This window comes from Schistocerca gregaria, chromosome 6 (genome assembly GCF_023897955.1).
Source record: "Schistocerca gregaria isolate iqSchGreg1 chromosome 6, iqSchGreg1.2, whole genome shotgun sequence".
NCBI classification, from domain to species: domain Eukaryota; kingdom Metazoa; phylum Arthropoda; class Insecta; order Orthoptera; family Acrididae; genus Schistocerca; species Schistocerca gregaria.
The window spans coordinates 246,195,874-246,210,103 of NC_064925.1; the positions used below are offsets into that span (position 1 = coordinate 246,195,874).

The 14,230-nt window shown below is 43.5% G+C and overlaps 1 protein-coding gene across 6 annotated transcripts in view; it reads right to left on the reverse strand.

The window, feature by feature from the left end:
* Positions 1 to 14,230, reverse strand: part of LOC126278363 (uncharacterized) — an 830,119-nt gene that overhangs the window by 190,270 nt on the left and 625,619 nt on the right. The window contains exon 1 of one of the 6 annotated variants that reach the window (XM_049978431.1): positions 12,196 to 12,216. The exons of the other annotated variants lie outside the window; for them this stretch is intronic. The gene's annotated coding sequence lies outside the window, so the exon portion shown is untranslated. Of the gene's footprint in view, positions 1 to 12,195; positions 12,217 to 14,230 lie in introns of those variants that run through there. 6 annotated transcript variants of the gene reach the window in all.

Here is a 14,230-nt window from a genome sequence, read left to right on the forward strand (position 1 = left end):
ATGTGGTTTGGAACAAGCTGGCGACTATAATGAGGGAAAAGAGAGTGGACTGGAAAGCAGAAGACTTGTGAACTCATTATATCTTAATCTAAAAGCCTCAGTTAAAGTGAGAGCAGAAAGTACAAAATAAAGAGGTACTGAGAAGAGTGGGAAAGAAAAGAGTGTTACTACATGTAATAAAAAGAAGAAAATGGAATTGGATCTACATCTACATGACTACTCTGCAATTCACATTTAAGTGCTTGGCAGAGGGTTCATCGAACCACAATAATACTATCTGTCTACCATTCCACTCCCGAACAGCGCGCGGGAAAAACGAACACCTAAACCTTTCTGTTCGAGCTCTGATTTCTCTTATTTTATTTTATTTTGATCATCATTCCTACCTATGTAGGTTGGGCTCAACAAAAAATTTTCGCATTCGGAAGAGAAAGTTGGTGACTGAAATTTCGTAAATAGATCTCGCCGCGACGAAAAACTTCTTTGCTTTAATGACTTCCATCCCAACTCGTGTATCATATCTGCCACACTCTCTCCCCTATTACGTGATAATACAAAACGAGCTGCCCTTTATTGCACCCTTTCGATGTCCTCCGTCAATCCCAGCTGGTAAGGATCCCACACCGCACAGCAATATTCTAACAGAGGACGAACGAGTGTAGTGTCAGCTGTCTCTTTAGTGGACTTGTTGCATCTTCTAAGTGTCCTACCAATGAAACGCAACTTTTGGTTCGCCTTCCCCACAATATTATCTATGTGGTCTTTCCAACTGAAGTTGTTCGTAATTTTTGGCATATTTTAAGAAAGAATGATGGATTGATAAAAACACTTTTAGAAGGTTATGTAGAAGCGAAAAGGAAGCGAGGAAAGAAGAGATTTCACATACTGGATGACGTGATGGACGGTACAACATACAGCAGCCTTAAGAAAGAAGCAATGGATCGTAGAAAATGGACAGGCAAAGGGCCTCCTAATACAGCAGAAAACTGATGTTGATGATGATGATGATGATGAGCCGGCCGGTGTGGTCGAGCGGTCCGAGGCGCTACAGTCTGCAACCGCGCGACCGCTGCGGTCACAGGTTCGAATCCTGCCTCGGGCATGGATGTGTGTGATGTCCTTAGGTTAGTTAGGTATAAGTAGTTCTAAGTTCCAGGGGACTGATGACCTCAGATGTTAAGTCCCATGGTGCTCAGAGCCATTTGAACCATTTTGATGATGATGAAGTACATAGTCTGACAAAATTAATGAAGTGCCGAGAAAGTGAGGAGGAAACGAAATAAAACGAAACGGGTTGAGAGGGTACGTGATATTCTGGAATCAGCTTCAGATGTCGGTTCTCGACATTTGCTCAATAGTGTTCTTCGAAAAGTACGTCGCCTTCCCTCCAGCGATTGCCATCTGATTTCCCGAAGCATCTCCGTAATAACTTCTGTGTTTTTCCAACCTACCGTTAACAGCACCCCTCCTCGCAATTCCTTCGATGTCTTCCTTTCATCAGACCTGATGGGGATCGCAAACACTCGGACAGTACTCAAGAATGGGTCACACCAGTGTTCTATATGCGGTCTCATCCACAGACGAACCACATTTTCGTATAGTTTTTCCAGTAAACTGAAGTCGACCATTCGCCTTCCCCACCACAATCCTAAAATGGTTCAAATGGCTCTGAGCACTATGCGACTTAACTTCTGAGGGCATCAGTCGCCTAGAACTTAGAACTAATTAAACCTAACTAACCTAAGGGCATCACACACATCCATGCCCGAGGCAGGATTCGAACCTGTGACCGTAGCGGTCTCGCAGTTCCAAACTGTAGCGCCTAGAACCGCACGCCCACGCTGGCCGGCCCACAATCCTAACATGATCGCTCCATTTCACATAACTTTGCAACTTTATGCTGAGATTTTCAGTCGATCTGAATGTGCCAAGTAACACACTACTAATGCAGTATTCGAACATTACGCGATAATTTTTCCTGCTCATCTGCATTTACTTCCGTTTTTCTACGTTTAGAGCTAGCTGCCATTCATCATACCAAACAGAAATTTTATGCAAGTCATCTTGTATCCTCCTATGGTCACTCAGCCACGACACTTTCCCCTACACAGCACAATCAGCAAACAACCGTTAATTGCTGTTCATCCTGTCCGGCAGCTCATTTATGTACCGGGTGATCAAAAAGTCAGTATAAATTTGAAAACTGAATAAATCACGAGATAATGTAGATAGAGAGGTACAAATTGACACACATGCTTGGAATTACATGAGGTTTTATTAGAACCAAAAAAATACAAACGTTCAAAAATGTCCGGCAGATGGCGCTTCTTATGATCAGAATAGCAACAATTTGCATAACAAAGTAAGACAAAGCAAAGATGATGTTCATTACAGTTAATGCTCAATGTGTCCACCATTATTCCTCAACAATAGCTGTAGTCGAGGAATAATGTTGTGAACAGCACTGTAAAGCACGTCCGGAATTATGGTGAGGCATTGCCGTCGGATGTTGTCTTTCAGCATCCCTAGAGATGTCGGTCGACCACGATACACTGGCGACTTCAGGTAACCCCAAAGCCAATAATCGCACGGACTGAGGTCAGGGGACCTGGGAGGCCAAGCATGACGAAAGTGGCAGCTCAGCACACGATCATCACCAAACGACGCGCACAAGACATCTTTCACGCGTCTAGCAATATGGGGTGGAGCACCATTCTGCATAAACACCGTACCTTCCAGCAGTCTCATCTAAAAGCAGTAAATTCAACTAAATACCTAAGTATTACACTTACGAAAAACTTAAATCGGAAGGAATACACAGAAAATGTTGTGGGGAAGGCTAAACAAAGACTGCGTTTTATTGGCAGGACTCTCAGAAAATGTAACAGATCTACTAAGGAGACTGTCTACACTACGCTTGCCCGTCCTCTTTTAGAATACTGTTGCGTGGTGTGGGATCCTTACCATATAAGACTGACAGATTACATCGAAAAAGCTCCAAGAAAGGCAGAACGTTTTGTATTATCACGAAATATAGGAGAGAGTCTCACAGAAATGATACAGGATTTGGGCTGGACGTCATTAAAAGAAAGGCGTTTTTCGTTGCGCCTAAACCTTCTCACGAAATTCCAATCACCAACTTTCTCCCCCGAATGCGAGAATATTTTGTTGACACCAACCTACATTGGGGGGAACGAATACCACTATAAAATAAGGGAAATCAGAGCTTTTACGGAAAGATATAGGGATTCATTCTTTCCGCGCGCTATAGGCGATTGGAATAATAGAGAATTGTAAAGGTGGTTCGATGGACCCTCTGCGAGGCACTTAAATGTGATTTGCAGAGTATCCATGTAGATGTAGATGCTTTCGTTGTCCTGATCACAAGCAATCGCATGTCCTGTTTGGTATGATTCAACACATGCCAAATGGGTGGACATAGCTCTCAATGGGACCTGCAGAATCATAACAGGTTGTACAATTGAAAACAAGTTTGTAAACCGGTTTCTGTAAACAGGTTACTTGAAATCCACTTCAATCGAATGGCCGTACCACCTCGCAGGAATAGCACCACCTACTGTTCGAAGAGAAACATCTGCGAATGAGGAAAGAAAGAAAGTGGAGCACAAGGGAACATATCCTCTGTATGGCCACGAACCGTGCCCGCAACGACTGAAGTCAGGGAAGAGTTCCTTAGAATACTGACGGCTCTTGAAGCCGCTGCTGAAGAAAATAGGTATGGAGGGCTACAATCTTCCTTCCCTGTGGCTGAAAAGAGTTTCAGAAACTTCACCTTCTGTCTATGGTGAGAAATGTACGACTTGCAAGACCTTGAATAGACTGGGACCTGGAGATGGGAGAAAAAAGAATTTGATAAGATGGGACTTCACTGATTAACACGATATTCATTATGACTGTGGAGAAGGTCAGGTAGTACATCATATGCTTCAATTCTGACTGTGTTCAGCCTCCTACGGAGAAGATGAACTTTATCAACTAACAGAAAATGGATTAAATGTGGCAATGGTAATATGATAATAACTTTGTATAACATGTATGTTTCTGATACGATAATAAATAAATGATCCCAGTTATCCAGTCGGGTACCTACGGTTCCACGTGGAATCAGAACCCCGCGTCGTTCTTGGCGACTCGTCACATCATTGAAAACTAAACGCTCTGTTAAAGGCACACTGAAAACTTCCGTGTTTCGACCGGAATTCCATCCCCCAACTACTCGGTTTCCAGATACGCGCTGAGCTGCTAGACCACAGATAACGCGAAATACAGATATCTTAACCGGAATCTGCTATTTATCGTATTTACTAAACATGCTAATCGCCTCATTTGAAAGCCGATTGCATTACCTACGCTTTAATAACCGGAAAATAATTTGTTTGCAAATTACACCCATAAGACACTGTGTTTCGTATCACAATTCTTTCAATTCACTATCGTGAAATAATCGTCTATTTTTTTGTTTTCCTTTTCCATTTACTTTTTCCTGAGAAGAGCCAAAACACCGGCATAATCAAGCGAATTTTGCCCTGCACACTCTAACAACACATAAACGCTATATTGACAATTTTTATTTATGGAACATCTGACAGCAACAGAATAAAACACAATTTTAGTGCCATATGCGTTTCGCCTTTATTTTCTGCAAGGCATCATCAGTGGCCTGGAATATGTACATGTTAGCTATTTAATTTACATTTTTGTCACTGTGCCTATAGGTTATAAATAGTTCTGGTTATTCAAGCGTAGGTAATGCAATCTGCTTTCAAAAGAGGCATTTAGCATGTTTAGTAAATACGATAAATAGCAGATTCCGGTGAAGATACCTGTATTTCGTGTTGTATGTGGTTTTTTAATCACAGCCGCTGGAATCCGCTGTAACCCGGACAGCCGGCAGCTTTCTGTGCTACGTAGTGAGCAGCTGCGCCATGTAGTCGTGCAAAAATGTGATTCGAAAGTTTTGATTAACAGCTCTACAGAATGTGAGAAAACCGGAATGCATAATGAAGTCCCGCGTCCGCACCGGCAACGTTCACGCGATCTGGATTTTCAGTGTGAAAAAGCCGTCTGACCTTGCATGAGCACTGGATGACCCGTATTACTGAGCGACTAAAACGCTCCCACTTGCAGGTTTCCCATCCAACGGCTTCCGGGGGAGCAAAAGAGTAGATTTTCAGTACTTCATATAATTACTCACCTAGTTTAAAAAACTGTCAAAACCTACTCATTAAGAAGTATAATCACTGCATATCCCTTGCGGCAGTATAACTCACACGCGTTCGTTACCGAGACTATATTTATCCAGTATTTGAGAATGAGTCTACTTACCTATTCCCAAAAAACTTATACATGCACTACTGGCCATTAAAATTGCTACACCAAGAAGAAATGCAGATGATAAACGGGTATTCATTGGACAAATATATTATACTAGCACTGACATGTGATTTCATTTTCACGCAATTTAGGTGCATAGATCCTGAGAAATCTGTACCCAGAACAACCACCCCTGGCCGTAATAACGGCCTTGACACGACTGAGCAATGAGTCAAACAGAGCTTGGATAGCGTGTACATGTGCAGCTTCCCATGCAGCTTCAACACGATACCACAGTTCATCAAGAGTAGTGACTGGCGTATTGTGAGAGCCAGTTGCTTGGCCACCATTGACCACACGTTTTCAATTGGTTAGAGATCTGGAGAATGTGCTGGCCAGGGCAGCAGTCGAACACTTTCTGTATCCAGGATGGGCCGCAGCCATGGTCATGCATTATCCTGCTGAAATGCAGGGTTGCGCAGGCATCGAATGAAGCGTAGTGCCACGGGTGGTAATACATCTGAAATGTAACGTCCACTGTCCAAAGTGCCATCAATGCAAACAAGAGGTGACCGAGACATGTAACCAATGGCACCCCATATCCTCACGCCGGGTGATACGCCAGTATCGCGATGACGAATACACGCTTCCAATGTGTGTTCACTGCGATGTTGCCAAGCACGGATACGGCCATCATGATGCTGTAAACAGAACCGGGATTCATCCGAAAAAATGACGTTTTGCCATTCGTGCACCCAGGTTCGTCGTTGAGTACACCATCGCAGGGACTCCTTTCTGTGATGCAGCGTCAAGGGTAACCGCAGCCATGGTCTCCGAGCTGATAGTCCATCCTGCTGCAAACGTCGTCGAACTGTTCGTGCAGATGGTTGTTGTCTTGCAAACGTTCCCATCTGTTGACTCAGGGGTCGAGACGTGGCTGCACGATCCGTTACAGTCATGCATCTCGACCAACGCGAGCAGCAATGTCGCGATACGAGGAACTGCTATCGCGATAGGCTATAACCCGACCTTTATCAAAGTCGTAAACGTGATGGTACGCATTTCTCCTCCTTACACGAGGCATCACAACAACGTTTCACCAGGCAACGCCGGTCAACTGCTGTTTGTGTGTGAGAAATCGGTTGGAAACTTTCCTCATGTCAGCACGTTGTACGTGTCGCCACCGGCGCCAACCTTGTTTGAATGCTCTGAAAAGCTAATCATTTGCATATCACAGCATCTTCTGCCTGTCAGTTAAATTTCGCGTCTGTAGCACGTCATCTTCGTGGTGTAGCAATTTTAATGGCTAGTAGTGTATTTTCAAACCTATTCGCAACTTTTTCTCACTAAAAACTCGAACAAAATAATGAAAGTAGAAATGTTTATGGTTTACTATGGTCACACAGTTTAACTTCAGCATTACGCATGACGTTTTCATTTACTACTCCGTACTACTAACTCTATTCGCGTTACACCAGGAGACAGTATCCACATATACCACTGAATGTACTTCGTGTTGCGCCAGAATATTTTTATTGGAGGGTCACGGTTTCTCTGTTCGCCTTCTCTTATTATGTATTACAATTAAGCTTAATTTTTTTTTGTAGAATGCGTTTATTGTGTTGTATGATTATGTTGCAGTAATGTTTGTATGTAATCGATAGTTATTGACGTACAGTCAGTAATCGGGGCACCCTTCACAGGGTGAAATTGCCTTTTCCTTGCCAAGTAGCCAGGGCGACGCCAAAGAGCAGTGAATGAGCGACCAATGCTACACTACAATTTGGAACTGAATGGGATCAGGCGGTGTGACTGATGTTCGTAACTTCGTTGTTAATGGTCGATATCTTGACGACGGAGCTGAAGTCATGTGGACAATTATGGGAGTTCAGGCGTAGAAAACATTAAGCTTGGGTTAATTTTATTCAGGATCTGACATTAAAATGTCGAATGCCGATGGTTTTGAATGAGGGAGGCAATATTAAATTTGTCGTTAAATTTCATGGTATTGTAGCACAGGCGGTTACATAATTCTTGTTGTCTATGGTGGGAGATCTGCTCGGAGGGCTGTAAGACAACTAAGTGACGTACAGTTTATCATTTGGATCACTGATATAGTGAATAGCTGCAATGAGTACCAGCTGAGGTCTCAGCGGCATTGGACACTGCTATAAAGGTACTGTTTCTGAAAGTTGCTTCTAAATAAAAAACAATAAATGTTTAAAAAAGCAAAAAAAAAGGAGAGAAAAGTGGAAGCCAAAAGCAATTTTGAGTTTTGATTTTTATTTATTTCTGTATTAAAAGGGAACTATCGACTTCACTGTCACTACTCACTTAGTAAGTCATGACATGACATGTTCATAATCCTAATTATAGTACTTGAACCAGTAATTCAAGAAGTTAGCGTCCTTATATTGAATTATGTGAGAGTTGGTTTCTGTTATCGAACTGATACAAAGCTAATTCGTCTAAAATATATTGGTAAGGCTTTGAGAAGAAACGAGAACAGAATTTATAACTATTAAAAAGAAATAAGAGCAACTCAATGATATTAAAGCCTAATGATTAACACCTGAAAGTGTTATAATAGATTGATGGCTTACATTTTGTTAAATAACTTGATCTTTAAGGGAAAAGTATTCATGAGGTTATGTCACTTCAGCATGTATGTATGTATTGAACTGGAGACCTATAAACGACGGAGAGGCGTCGTCCCCGCTGTAGCCCTCAGTGGTACACAACCCCACAACACGTTGCAGCAAACCACTCACCCCCACCACCGCCCCACAACGAATCAGGATTATATTGCACTTCGGCCCCCAGTGGATTCCCCTTCTCCCCCCCCCACACACACACCCCAACACTCACTGGGAACTTCTCATTCCAGACGAGTGTACCCCCAATGTATGTGTGGTAGAGTAATTATGGTATACGCGAACGTGGAGACAGTGTTTGCGCAGCACTCGCCGACATAGAGTAACTAAGGAGGAAGAAGGGGAACCAGCCCGAATTCTCCGAGGCAGATGGAAAATCGCCTTAAGAACCATCCACAGGCTGGCCGGCACACCGGACCTCGACACTAATCCGCCGGGCGGATTCGTGCGGGGGACCGGCATGCCTTCTCGCTCGGGAAGCAGCGCGTTAGACCGAACGGCTTGCCGGGCGAGCTGCTTCAGTATGTTCGTAATATCTCGGAATAAACTGTTGCGAGATAGTTACCTCTGGTGTTGTCAGGACTTTGTGAAATAATAAAACCAGTCAATCGATATACCAACGCGATTTAAGTATCATAAACGCAAAAGGGTAAACTTGGAACTCACATTAAAGAAAATATTTACTTACGATCTTAACGTATTTACGTCAATAAGCTGTAGTTACTTCAACAGTAATATTTCGATTGAGTGTTACGCCATTGCGTGTGATTTGATTTACAGAGCGTAAGTGCGAGAAATAACGTCTAGCGAAAACAACAAATTATAGTTTGTCATGACTGTTTTAGAACATGAATTATTGAAAGGTTATAACTAACTAATTAATTCCAAATTTTGTCTTGAATTCATAGAGCACACTGGCTTAATGAAAACAGAACTCTAATAGCCGGCCGCGGTGGCCTCGCGGTTCTAGGCGTGCGGTCCGGAACCGTGCGACTGCTACGGTCGCAGATTCGAATCCTGCCTCGGGCATGGATGTGTGTGATGTCCTTAGGTTAGTTAGGTTTAAGTAGTTCTAAGTTCTAGGGGACTAATGACCACAGCAGTTGAGTCCCATAGTGCTCAAAGCCATTTGAACTATAATAGATTAGACACAGATTACTATCCTGATTTAGACAAATGTCAAGTGAGTTCCTGTCTATTCGTCCTAAACAATTTATGTCTTTAAGACTTAGACGTAACTATTAAAGTACTGACAAGCGTTTCTAGTCCGTAATTATCTGGCTGTGTTTGCACTTTCTAAATACAATTATAGTCCTTATATAGACGTTCACACTGTATTCGTAATTGTATACTGCTCTGAACAATTGGTACTTACCGTTTTTATGAAAGTTCTGAGTACCGAATTTTGGATGCTTTTGAGATATTCTTAACGAAGTCAGTAGAGCCGCGCACGGGACAGTTCATTATATGGGCCGAGCTAAACAAAAACAAAAGCAGTCCGTAGCAGTGTCAGGAAGAGTGGTGTACAGGCCTTACACCTGGCAAGCTGTCGTAAACACTGCTGAGCAGAGTTGTGTGACTTGGTGAGTGAATTAAAAATTATCCTTAGCTAGACACACTACTGGAGATTTTAAGAATTCTGTCAGTGTAGATACTATGAATTCCTGATTTGCATCATTACAACCCGAAAACTTATATGACTGTACGCCACATGGTGCAAGAGTTATGACTTCGTAAACGTTTGTAAAGTATTAGACGTCTGACGCTATTGTATACATGTGAGGTCAATTGTTTAAGGAATCCGACGTATGGGCAGGAGAGGGGGGGGGGGAGGGGGGGGCTTACTGGTGAAATAACGAAAAGTATTCTTCATTTGCGTGGTCATAGTATTAGTAGTTTTTTTTACAATTATTAAATTTATTTAAAATCGGCCTTTGCTGCTGCTAAAAATGCGTTTTTACATTACCTTTCGCGTTTCGTTTTGTCTGGTTCACAGATCGTAGGTTGTTGTTGTTGTCTTCAGTCCTGAGACTGGTTTGATGCAGCTCTCCATGCTACTCTATCCTGTGCAAGCTTCTTCATCTCTCAGTACCTACTGCAGCCTACATCCTTCTGAATCTGCTTAGTGTATCCATCTCTTGGTCTCCCTCTACGATTTTTACCCTCCACGCTCCCCTCCAATACTAAATTGGTGATCGCTCGATGTCTCAGAACATGTCCTACCAACCGATCCCTTCTTCTAGTCAAGTTGTGCCACAAGCTCCTCTTGTCCCCAATCCTATTCAGTACTTCCTCATTAGTTATGTGATCTACCCATCTAATCCTAAGGATTCTTCTGTAGCACCACATTTCGAAAGCTTCTATTCTCTTCTTGTCTAAACTATTTATCGTCCACGTTTCACATCGCACCTACATCGTAAGTGGCGTGAAATAAAACACATATACAATTTTCGTTTTTTTTCAGTGCTAAAAAAAGTTGGCTCAAACGGCTCTAAGCACTATGCGACTTAACATCTGAGGTCACCAGTCCCCTAGACTTAGAACTACTTAAATCTAACTAACCTAAGGACATTACACATATCCATGCCCGAGGCAGGATTCGAACCTGCGACCGTAGCAGCACCGCGGTTCCGGAGTGAAGCGCCTAAAAATAGTTCGTTACAAAAGTTATTGGGGTGTGATTTTTTTTAGTAAAGGCAGTTTCTGTCCGATATCCGCTTGCATGTGCAAGTGTCGTCCACGAGCACATTTTCCAGGTATTCGTGCGTGAAGCACTAGGTGAAGTGAAAAACAAAACGAAAGATTTAGTTGACAACTCTACACACGGAATACACACAAACACACATTTAGCCAGCAGCACAGGAGTTCCATGACTGCACGTTGCTTCTGACGAGCGTCAAGTGCAAGCCCCTACCACGCCGTAACGGAGAAGCGAGGCAACTGTCCCCCAATTGAAGCAGGTGATAGCCGCCATTTGCAGGGATGAATCTTGGTACTGGGGTTGTGGTTTGACGTATATGAGACGCAACAAGAGCAAATTGAAGCACAAATTAAACGCATGCTTGTTTAAAAAAGTACTGGGTATTCGAGTCTATTTTAAAAGTATACTTAAATAAATGAAGTTTCCTAATTTCCGAAATACGTCTGCATAGAGGCGCGAAATTTAAGAATGTAAGGCTCTTTCCTGACAAGGTGGAGCGAGTTTACATCGAGTTATATTGCATTAGATAATTACATGAAACCTTTAAAGTAGCAGACAGTACGATTATTATTTAATTCACGTAATTTTCTTGTCAGGCCCTGTTTTCTTTTTGTCGACTACTGGGTACATTTTGTACACTTGCTTTTGTTTAGCACAGTATTGCCTACACTCGAATTTTGCTATGATTAATTGTAATAACCCATATCACTTTAAATACGGTAGGAATTTCATTCGCACATTAGGTTTTAACGCTGATAGCAGCCGGCTGCTGTGGCCGAGCGGTTCTAGGCGCTTCACTCCGGAACCGCGCTGCTGCTGCTGCTACTGTCACAGGTTCGAATCCTGCCTTGGGCATGGATATGTGTGATATCCTTAGGTTAGTTAGGTTTTAGTAGTTCTAAGTTCAGGGGACTGATGACCTCAGAAGTTAAGTCCCATAGTGCTCAGAGCCAGAGCCACTGATAGCACCTCTAAAATTGGTTGAGTTTTGTAACATTTGATCAAATATCTGACCATTTAGGAATTATAATCACCACCTGACAACACACGTTAGGTATCTAAACGCAATTATTCGACCTACCTCTGATTGATACTTAATATATATTTGGTTGCCTTGGTAACCTGTAAGAGGAACGTTCAAAATTATACACACTGACAGTATTTCCACACTATTTAACCTAGGCCTGTACTGCACGATTTCCAGGACACTATACCTTTTTCAAGTGAGTTGGAAATCCAAATACTGTCGGTGTAGCATCGTACTTGAGTTGACGTCTATTTACATAATTTTCCATGTAACAATTCTCTTCAAAATGAAGAGAGCACAGCAAACGATTTGCTGTTGATTGGAATTTCTCTCCCCGAGTAGCAACTATCCATTTCCGATTTAGAAAATCGTTAGTAAGGGGAAACCTAAACAAAAACAAACGCTCATGATGTATTATTTCTCCTTGAAAATACTATATACAAGTAATAGAAAGCAACAAACAACCAGAAATGACTCACCTGTGAAATGTAACATTGTTTCCGTCTTCGTCTTTGCTTCCATTATACTGTTACAATTAAAAGTAGCACACGAACGAACCCTGTTTACGCACTGTTTCCCTGCGAATGGCGGCTTCTGTCACGTTCAATATGGGGACGCGACACTAGCGCCAATGCGCGGTCTAATTTTTATTTAGTAAGTCTATGGTCAAGTGTAGCAGCCATCTTGAAGACATGCTGTGACGGCGCCACTCACGGGAACAGGTTGAACTAATTTTGAAAACAAGCGGGAAGGATGTATTTACACACTAAAACTTTCGCACATGCAGAATGAAAACTGTATTTTTTTAAAAAATAATGTGCATTTCTTTTGGAGTGACTATCGTAATAATACCTTCAATATTAATTGCAGTTAGTGATCCTAAACATGACTGTTCACGTAGTGGAAACCCTCATTATCCAAGTTACGATCTCACGAACGAATAGGTATTAGGGAGACCGGAAGTATGGTGGTATGCTGATGCGGCGAGCAGGCGGTGTCAAGATCAAGACCGACGAGGAAGGCCGCGGCTACGGTCGGCGCGGCCGTGGGAGAGAATAAGTGGCGGCTGGCTGGAGCGGCGAGCAGCGGGGAGAGAGAAATACCAGCAAAACTGGAAGAGCTGGAAAGCGCGCCGCCCGCCACGTGCCCGGGGCGCTGGCTCGTTTCGTAACGGAGGCTGCGCGGCCCACACCTAATGAAGCGCGCACACCTCTAGAAAGCCGGCAGGCTGGCCGGCCACTTCCGCCACACAGCTCGCCGCCAGCCAGTAGTGAGCGGCCGATCTGCGGCAGGCTTCACCGACAGTTACTGTCTCCTTTAAACTGTGCCGCCCAGATCTCACAAAATACACTACTGGCCATTAAAATTGCTACACCAAGAAGAAATGCAGATGATAAACAGGTATTCTTTGGATAAATATATTATACTAGAACTGACATGTGATTACATTTCCACGCAACTTGGGTGCATAGATCCTGAGACATCAGTACCCAGACAAACAACTCTGGCCGTAATAACGGCCTTGCCTGGGTATTGAGTCAAACAGTGCTTGGATGGCGTGTAGAGGTACAGCTGCCCAAGCAGCTTCAACACGATACCACAGTTCATCAAGAGTAGCGACTGGCGTATTTGACGAGCCAGTTGCTCGGCCACCATTGACCAGACGTTTTCAATTGGTGAGAGATCTGGAGAATGTGCTGGCCAGGGCAGCAGTCGAACATTTTCTGTATCCAGAAAGGACCGTACAGAACCTGCAATATGAGGTAGTGCATTATCCTGCTGAAATGTAGGGTTTCGCAGGGATCGAATGAAGGGTAGTGCCACGCGTCGTAAAACATCTGAAATGTAACGTCCACTGTTCAAAGTGCAGTCAATGCGAACAAGAGGTGACCGAGACGTGTAACCAATGGCACCCCATACCATCACGCCGGAAGATACGCCAGTATGGCGATGACGAGTACACGCTACCATTGTCCGTCCACCGCGATGTCGCCAAACACGGATTCGACCATCGTGATGCTGTAAACAGAACCTGGATTCATCCGAAAAAATGACGTTTTGACATTCGTGTATCCAGGTTCGTCGTTGAGTACACCATTGCAGCCGCTCCTTTCTGTGATGCAGCGTCAAGGGTAACCGCAGCCATGGTCTCCGAGCTGATAGTCCATGCTGCTGCAAACGTCGTCGAAATGTTCGTGCACATGGTTGTTGTCTTGCAAACATCCCCATCTGTTGACTCAGGGATCGAGACGTGGCTGTACGATCCGTTACAGCCATGCGGATAAGATGCCTGTCATCTCGACTGCTAGTGATACGAGGCCGTTGGCGTCCAGTACGGCGTTCCGTATTACCCTCCTGAACCCACCGATTCCATATTCTGCTAACAGTCATTGGATCTCGACCAACGCGAGCAGCAATGTCGCGATAGGATAAACCGCAATCGCGATAGGCTACAATCCGACATTTATCTAAGTGGGAAACGTGATGGTACCCATTTCTCCTCCTTACACGAGA